Source organism: Temnothorax curvispinosus, unplaced genomic scaffold (assembly GCF_003070985.1).
Source record: "Temnothorax curvispinosus isolate PA1 unplaced genomic scaffold, ASM307098v1 QBEX01007309.1, whole genome shotgun sequence".
Classification (NCBI taxonomy): domain Eukaryota; kingdom Metazoa; phylum Arthropoda; class Insecta; order Hymenoptera; family Formicidae; genus Temnothorax; species Temnothorax curvispinosus.
The window spans coordinates 240,358-249,214 of record NW_020217089.1 but is presented as its reverse complement, the minus strand read 5'-3'; positions in this window follow the sequence as shown (position 1 = coordinate 249,214).

Below are 8,857 nucleotides of genomic sequence, written 5' to 3'. Positions count from 1 at the left end.
ATTTTGGTAGTCTCGCGCGATTTACGACGTGCTGCGACGAGATAATCGCGCCTCGGGTCCGTCGATCGTACCCGCCATTCACGATTTACAAAAATGACGGTGACTCGGGAGAGAAACGGACTCTCGTTAAAACCGTAATACGCACTCTTGTTTTATAAATCATCAACCTGACCGTTATGTACATACATATAAAACAAAAAACAAGGTGTAACATTGCGGCATGTAACGGCGGCATCAACTGATCGATGTGAATTAAGCGACCGCAATCAGAGAATTGTCTCAACGATCCTAATCTTCAATGACGTTCACAGCTATATTACTTTTCAAAATCGAATGAATCCGCGGTTACAAATTCGTCCACGAGAATAATATATCTTTGTCACATTACGTTACAGTGGATCAAAAAAGTATTTATACACCCAGTTTTCTTACAATAACTTTATTCGAAGGAATAATACATAAGTACGAATTGTGTCCATAAGTAACTTATTTATATATACTGTATGTACTAAATTACTTATGGACACAATTTGTACTTATGTATTATTCCTTCGAATAAAGTTATTGTAAGAAAACTGGGTGTGCAAATACTTTCTTGATCCACTGTACGTCGTTCGGGGCTGTAAGGTTTTTTTAAATTATCAACCGTTCCGCGCGCCGCTGCGTCTGCGCAACCGAATTGGCGCGCACTTCACGCGGATAGCATTTGGGTAGCATTCGTGTCGCGTCTCGTCGCGTCGTTTGCGCGCTTATTACTCGCGTTCGGCCGGCGAAAAGAGTTCCGTGGTCCGTTTAGCCCAATGATCGATGCGGGAGCTTATCGAACATCTTGTCATCGTTGCGGTAAACGATGTTCGACGATGTGAGGGCGACGGACGAGCGGGACGAAGTGGAGGGCGCGGAAAGAGAGGGACGCGGAGGAAGATCGTGAGATAGCGGGCGGATCAGGTGAGATTGTTGCACGCGCAGGTGGACAAATTATCCCCGTGATACGCGGTTCTCCCTCCCGTCGTTTACGTTCTCCTTCTCTCTCTCTCCCTCTCTCTCTCTATCTCTCTGTCTCTCGCTCGTTCGCTCGTTCTTCCCTCCCCAACCCCCAAGGTCTCGGGCATCCGAGCGACGACGCCGATGAGCGCGTTTATATAATGGCGCGGCGGTTTGGCCCGCTGAAAAAGGAGGAACGATCCCTCTTCGGAGCTTCGAGGAGAAACCGAGATGGAGATTGGAGACAGGGAGAGAGCGAGAGGGTCGTGGCCCGTGAGAGATAGCGCGAACGGCGGTGCATCGAGTGCAAACGAAAGGTACGGTGATGCAAGTCGTGATGAAGAAGGAGAAAAGTTATGGCGGCGGGCGGAAGGATCGCGGGAAGAGAGAGGGGGGAGGAGAGCGGCGGCGAAGGACGCGACGGTAAGGAAGGAAGGTAGAAGTGGCGTTTCACGGCCAGATACGGCCTCCGCACGGATCCGCCGAGGAAGGTGGGTAGGTGGGTACACGCAACGTGGATACACACACCCGGGGATACGGGAGGCCGCGCGGCGGTGTAAATGCAATCAAGAGGGCCTCAATTAGACCGTCACGCCGTACATCCCTCATCTCAAAAGTCTTCGGCTTCTCCTGCTTCTCTCTCCCTCTCCCCCCTCCTAACCGCTATCCCAGCGCTACCCCTTGGTCCCCGCCGCGTTGATTTCGCGAAGCAGGGGAACGTACATCGGGCCTTATTACGAGATAAGCGTTTTCGGCGAGTTTCGGTTAGAGATGCGCGTGTACTCGAAAAATATCGACTCTTACGATAACGCGAGTGAGGGATTTGATAATTAATCTACAAATAAAGGCCGTGGCACATAGAAAAACTTAAGCAGTACCTAAAACTTAAACAGTAAGGGAATCAACGGTATGGATTCACTACCGCTTAGGGCCGTGCCTTAAGTTCTTGACTGTGATTGGCTGATTTGCTTGAGTTTTACTGTTTAAGTTTTTCTATGTGCCACGGCCTTAAGCGCTTCGAAGCGCTTTTCATTGAGTCGAGGTTTCCGTCAAAAGTTATTCGAATCCGAACTTCCTGTGAGATGCACTACGATTGTGCGTAGAATTAATTAGAAGTTTTAGTACTTTTTTTTAATTAAAAAGTCTAACGAGCAACGATTTAAATTGGTATATCTGTTTGGACAGTAAAAATTTATATTTATAAATTATATTTATAAATAACAATACATATAGGCAATCTTAGTAAATAAAACTATATGAATAAATAAATGTTTTATGAGAAAAAATTTGATGTCATCTAATTTAATTTTATTCAATCAGAAAGAGACTAGTATTGCTTTGATCCCGTTTTGTTTCAAACTAATTTTTTAAGAATAAATATTCCTAAAGAAACTTTTTGTAGAAAAAGAGTGATTGCTACATAAATAAATAATATACTTTTTTTATTCTACGCCATATAAGATTTGACATTACATTACGTACTTGTACTATAATACATTATTATAAATTGCAACATAATATTTTGCTCGTTTTGCTCCGCGATTTCACGGAGAAAAGCGAACCACATTTATATTGCTCGTAAACAAGAAGAACGGTGCCGCTGTCATTATTGTAGTGATCGCGATCGAAAATTATACCTCGATTGTCCGCGAATAATCGATCTGTCACAATGTACTTAACGATCGTTTCGTCGCATTTCGCAGGTCATCGCATGACAGATATATTACATCTAATAAAATCTCACTTTGTGTTATAAATATCCGAATGCGACAATACATCTTATCCGTGGTATTTCGTGATTCCAATTTAAAGAAATGTATAATATTTTTGAGGGATTTAAACTTTGAGAAATTACTTAATAGAAATTCGCTTATTTATTATATCTCTGCAAATTGCTCGAGCAATTTGAAGTTGATTTTTCTCATATTCAACTTTGCGACAGACGCGTTTTCAAATTTTACTGTTTTTTATATTATTTACTTATATTATTATCTAAATTAAAGAGACAGAAGAAAAATTTAAACTATAAAAGTAAGCTTATGGATTGTGTAGTGTCAGTAGTGTGTGCTTTACTTTTATTTGAATATTTTCCTTCCAGATTGTACGGGCATTCTTCGAATCAACAAGGGACTGTGATGAATTTAATCGGTGAGTTTTGTTACCTTTCTAAACATTGATAATATAATTTGATCAATTATTGCAGAACAAAGATATATCATAGAAGAGAGATGTTTTGGAAAATTAAATAAATATTTGCAATGATTTAGCATTAGATTAATAGTTTTTCTATGGTTAACCATACAATAAATACAAATATAATATATTATTATTCAATAGTTTTAAATATATATACAAAAATTAAGAAATAATATGAATTATTTAAAATAATGTATATAAACATTTCTTCATCAATTTTTGTTTTTCTGCAATAACTGATTGTTTCAAAAACGCGATAACAGAGCGATTTACAATGACATATAAATGCTACTGTTGTTTCTGTGCATCTATTTCATATAATTGATCCCCTTCTTGCTACATAACAACAACTATGCGAAATAAACTTAGGATAATCTGCAATTATTTTCTATATTGAAAAATTTCATTATGGTAAAAAGAAAATCGATCTATAAGACTGCAGCTCACTTTTACGGTGTCAAGATGAATATTGTGAAATCAAATCTTTAGTTCGTTTTTTGCCTTATGGCGGTACCTGGTATACCTTGTATTCGCCTCGGTTTAACAAATTTCGTAACGAGTTATTAAAACTTGGCGGCCCATCTCGAGAGGCGGCGTGGCAGGAAACATGAAATCGAATGCCGTTGAACGAAGGAAGCCGGTGCCGGAAAGTTAAAGCGAAGACCCCGAGAGATCAGACGACCGGTTAATCTGCATCCATCGCGATGATAGGCGAGCTCGAGCACCGAGCGGATCGCGAGGGAAGGGAGGTTAGCGGGGGCGCCTTTCACGTTAACCGAGTTAGTTATGAAGAACCCCGTAATTAGGGATTGTTAACCGGATAAAGCCCTGCGCGTGCTGCGCGCGAGGATACAAGAGAGCAGAAGAAAGAGGAAGAGAGGGGGGGAGAGAGACAAAGAGAAAAAAGAAACATTTATATAAAGTGCCGCTTCTTAAGTCTATAATTTATAGTCGTTACATGAATTTCGTATTAAAAAGTAGGTATATCATGTAAGATACTCAAAATAGCGTTTCATATCTTGAGATACAAATTTAATAGTCATATTTCATTTATATCACACGTGCGTAGAAAGTGGCCCATTTCGCGCGCGCCATCTGTGCGACAAATAGCCAATTCCATACGCGAGTCAAAACAGTGCGGTAATGTAACATTACCGCACTGTTTCGACTCGTGTGTGGAATTGGCCACCCGTCGCTTAGATGACGCGCGCGCAATAATGGGCCACTTTCCACGCACTTTGGAATATAAAATAGGGTGTGTAACACGTGCGAGTTGAGAATTGGACACGCGTGCGGGTGATCGCACTCGCCTTCGGCTCGTGCGTTCAACTTCCCGCACTTGTTACACAAATAACTATTACACAATAGTTTTGTCTGTGACATGAAATATGCAATATTATTGGCTATAATTCTTATTTGGGTAACGTTATTTTACAAAACGATTTTTTTACAACAGACGTGTGTATATTATTGAGACACGATAAAACTATTACAGTCTAGATTCGATTTTAAAAATATATTTTAGACAAAAAACATAAAAATATGAAAATAAGATTTAAATTCATCTCTATTAAATTTTGCGATCGAGGCGATACTAACATTTTTGTAACTTTTGATATTTAGAGTAATTTGGAATAATTTAAATATATTTGTTAAATTTTTGTTATGGATACCAAGAAGTATATTCTAAAACTAATATTAGACGTACTTTTGCTTCTTATGCTCTAAATCAATTTTATCGATTAATTTAAAATTGCAAAGCATTTCTTCGTTCTTGAAAGTCAAATCATCGAGAATGAGAATAGATTATTAATTCTGCAAAAGTAATACGAGATGCTTTCAATAAGTAATGCAATACAGTTTTTTTCTCAATCAAGGTTTGCTTTATTGCGATTTTAAATATATCATATTTTTCGTCAACTTTTGGCTGCAAAAACCTATTTTTTAACATAAATCTCCATTTAATTCTTTGCCTTACGCCACCTAGATGTGAGAGTCTGTGTGCGGAGCCTTTGCAGTACTACTCTGTCTCTCAGCTACTTTCATACTTCGAATATAACTTTCTTATGTCATTTCTTGTCATTGCCATTTTTTCTTCCCGCGGATTGCATCTTTCAGAGGACCACAAAGAGATAAAAGTCAGAATGTGCAAAATCTAGATTGTAGGATGGTCTGTCTTTTCTCACTTACAAGAGATATACATAAATATTCGATTTTGCAGATTTATGGATGTCGAAAGATCGCACGTCCATCAATTTCGTTTTAGTTGTGAACGGAAATCTTTTTCTATTTAGTTTGAAGTTAATATTCAACTTTAATTCAAATTGTATTATAATAAATTTAAAAAATGAGATTTTATTACTTACTTGCACAGATATTCTCCAAACATAGTTGATAAAAATTTTAAATTTTTAATCGCTTGTCAAATGAAAGCTATTTGTATCCGGATATTGGAATAAACAGCATCTCTCTTAACCTGGTCTCTAATATTAATCCATTAAAAGCGTGCAATTATCTTTTCTGCCATTTTGTATTTCCAAAAGAATGAACGTAGAGGGAACACACGCATAAGCGTGACGTAAATAGATATACGGATCCATTGCCTTCATCACTTCGGTTATCATCGAAAGCGGTTCGAACGATAAGCCATGGTAAACGAAAGGATAATCGACGCAAATTACGGCCCAGAATAGATCGGTAATACGCGGACGAACGGCAAAATCGATCGGCGGAGGCGTGTCTCCTCTTCCTCCTGCGTGATCGATCCTCGATCATTCGGGCCGCATTGTCGATCCCGCGCGGCGCGATCGGCATGCAGACCACGCAGCTAACCCGATCCCGAATTCATCGTGTCGACCTGGCCATTAGCAAATTACTACGGTGTAAACAGTATCGACGGTGCCCGCGGCGATCGGTGAATCGCGTATATGCGCGTGCACATCGCGAAAAGATGTAGAAAGGCAGCGGGCGGAGGTTCAGCCAGTTAGTTAGTAACCGGTGATTACGGCGACGTTTTACACTGGCTCTAGCCATCTAATAACCGTTTACATCAAAATGAATTTAGCGATCGGCAGCTGTTATCGTTTGCACCGCAACGATCTGGTAAGTCCGTTTTCCTCGGAGATGCATTTGGAAAATCATCACTTATTCTTTATTATGATAAAATTAATAAAATTGATAACATGCCGAGTAACCATGACATGCGGTCTTATCTAATGTGATCTTGAATAAATCATTTAAATGCAGAAAGAAGTCTAGGAAAATAAAATCGAACTTTATCAAATGAAATCATAAGATCCGTGAGAAGTAATTATCTTTTCTGGCTATTATGATTAATAGAAGAAAAAAAAAGCATTTTGTGAGACACATAATAATCCGAGAAGCCTATTATTCCATTACGTACTTTGGAACTTGCATTCGTCACAATTACGATATACGAGCGATATACATAGATACAGTTGAAATGTGTAATTTAAGCGTGTAGTTCGATACTTATTTAAGATTATCGCAAACTACGTAATAACATTCCTTATACGACGGGTACGTATACGACGTTCGTAAACTTGCTCCGACGTACCGCGATAAAAGCATAATTCCAAACATTAACGTCCGATTTCTAATACCATTCCTCAATCAGCCGCCGATAATAGCATGATTTTCCGGAAAATTTATGATCGCGATCAATGTATCAATGAAATTCCATGAGATCACCCCAAGTACCAACTCGGTATTCGTTCGGTGCTTTAACGGTTCCAGGAAATTGAAACGTGAAATTGATTGTATGATATCGTTTCACGGCATATCATTAAAATCCGTCCATCGCGCGTTTAGTTGCAATCGAGTTTAATGGCGATAGCGGTCGGCGTCTGTCCATGCACGTTCCCGTTATCACGCAGAATCGAGCGCCTGGTAGAAAAAAATCGTAATTTCTTATAACAATGACTTTTTTGACGTATTTGAAATCGTTTTCTCTCGGGAAAGGATTTTACGTATCTTTAACTATAAGAGCTACCAAAACACTGACTGACTTGTGGTTTTTTATCAAATTCATAACAATATATTTTCTAATAAATCTATAAGATATTCCATGACCTTCGTTGTAATATATAAATAATTAATTTACTTTCCTTCTTTATCTATATTTTTAAATATATTTAAATAACAGGAATAGATATAGGTTAATCGGTTCTAGTATTAAACTACGGAGTTAAAATCCCGTAAGAAAGTAAAATCTACGAAAGTTAAGTTTCAGTAAGTCTTTCGTATCATCTGTCGAGGATTCAATCCGTGTATTTTTATTTTAGAAAACCTAAAACGTTTTAAATTCGTTGCTGTACGTCAGGCTCGATCGGCGAGCCGATTTGTCGGCAGAATATTCGATTTATCGACCGATCGTTAGCGGACCTTCCTCAGAGCACGCTCGCGCGTTGTTACACGTCGGGATACGTTACTAATTAGCTGACGCCCGTTAATGGCCCGGGACTCCATTAAACTGTAAAATATTTAAATAACTCGTCGGCCGGGCGTGTCTGGCCGCGAATTACTCGCCGTAAGTCAATCCCAGGGAACTCCCCGAGTGCGGCCTTTCGAGAGAGAAGGAGCATTTAATGTATGTGCGAGTTAATGGGGTATTTTTCGGGAAGCTGACGAGCCCGTAAATTAATATCGCTATCCGACGCGCATCTCCTTGCGGCGTGATGGCGCGGGCATTGAGAATTAAACTCGTGTATTTTGGAGGTACTCGAAACTGTGGATGCACATAAGTAATTTGCCCATGTATTTAATTGTAATAACAAAACAATGGTTCTAAAAAGAACAAATATCCTAATGCTGTTTAATTCATTATTTTTCTTTATTATATTCACAAATGATATAAATATACAGCCACAAGGTGACTGTCTCTTAAATCGAATATAAAAATTTAAACTTATCAAACTTCACTCTTTGGTAATGGAAGGTTTGCTTAATAAAAAATGCGTTCTCTTTTATTGTAGTCATTTATTCATTGTAAAGAAAAGATAAGGAGGTAATATTAAGGTTAAGTACAATGCACGTGGGTGGTTCAGTTTCAGAAATAGAGAAAGCGGATTTTCGATCTCAAATTCGATTCTGATCATAATTCTATTATCGTAAAAGACGGAAGGACGTGAATTAATTCATTTTCTCGCACTCGATACATTGCCAGGCTTGATTATTACGTTTGCTGCTCGAATTTACGAGATCGATAATGTTCTAAGGATTTTAGATGGATCCTTGATGAAGAAATTTGAAATGAGAACGCCAGTGACAGAGAAAAGTAGCTGGACTGTCTCGGTACGGTTACGTATGCATGTCGTTTTGTACATTATGCAACCGGGACAGATGATTGCAAGGTCTTGTTAAAAATGACACGCAGATCGTTATACAGTTATTTACAAGGCGGCTTACGCGCTAAGTATGCTTATGCAGTCGTAAAATCTATAGCAATAGTGTAGAATATCTGAATTGTAAATAAAGTATATATAGATTTATATATATAATATATATAAATAGTATCTCTCTTTCTCTTCACATTGTCTAAACGTGTATATAACGTATCATGTAAAAGTAAATAAAACTACACGGTTTTGGGTTTCATGCGATCATCGATCAACGCTGTGTGAGGCTTTATTGCGATCGCGACGAAAAGGAGCGGAGA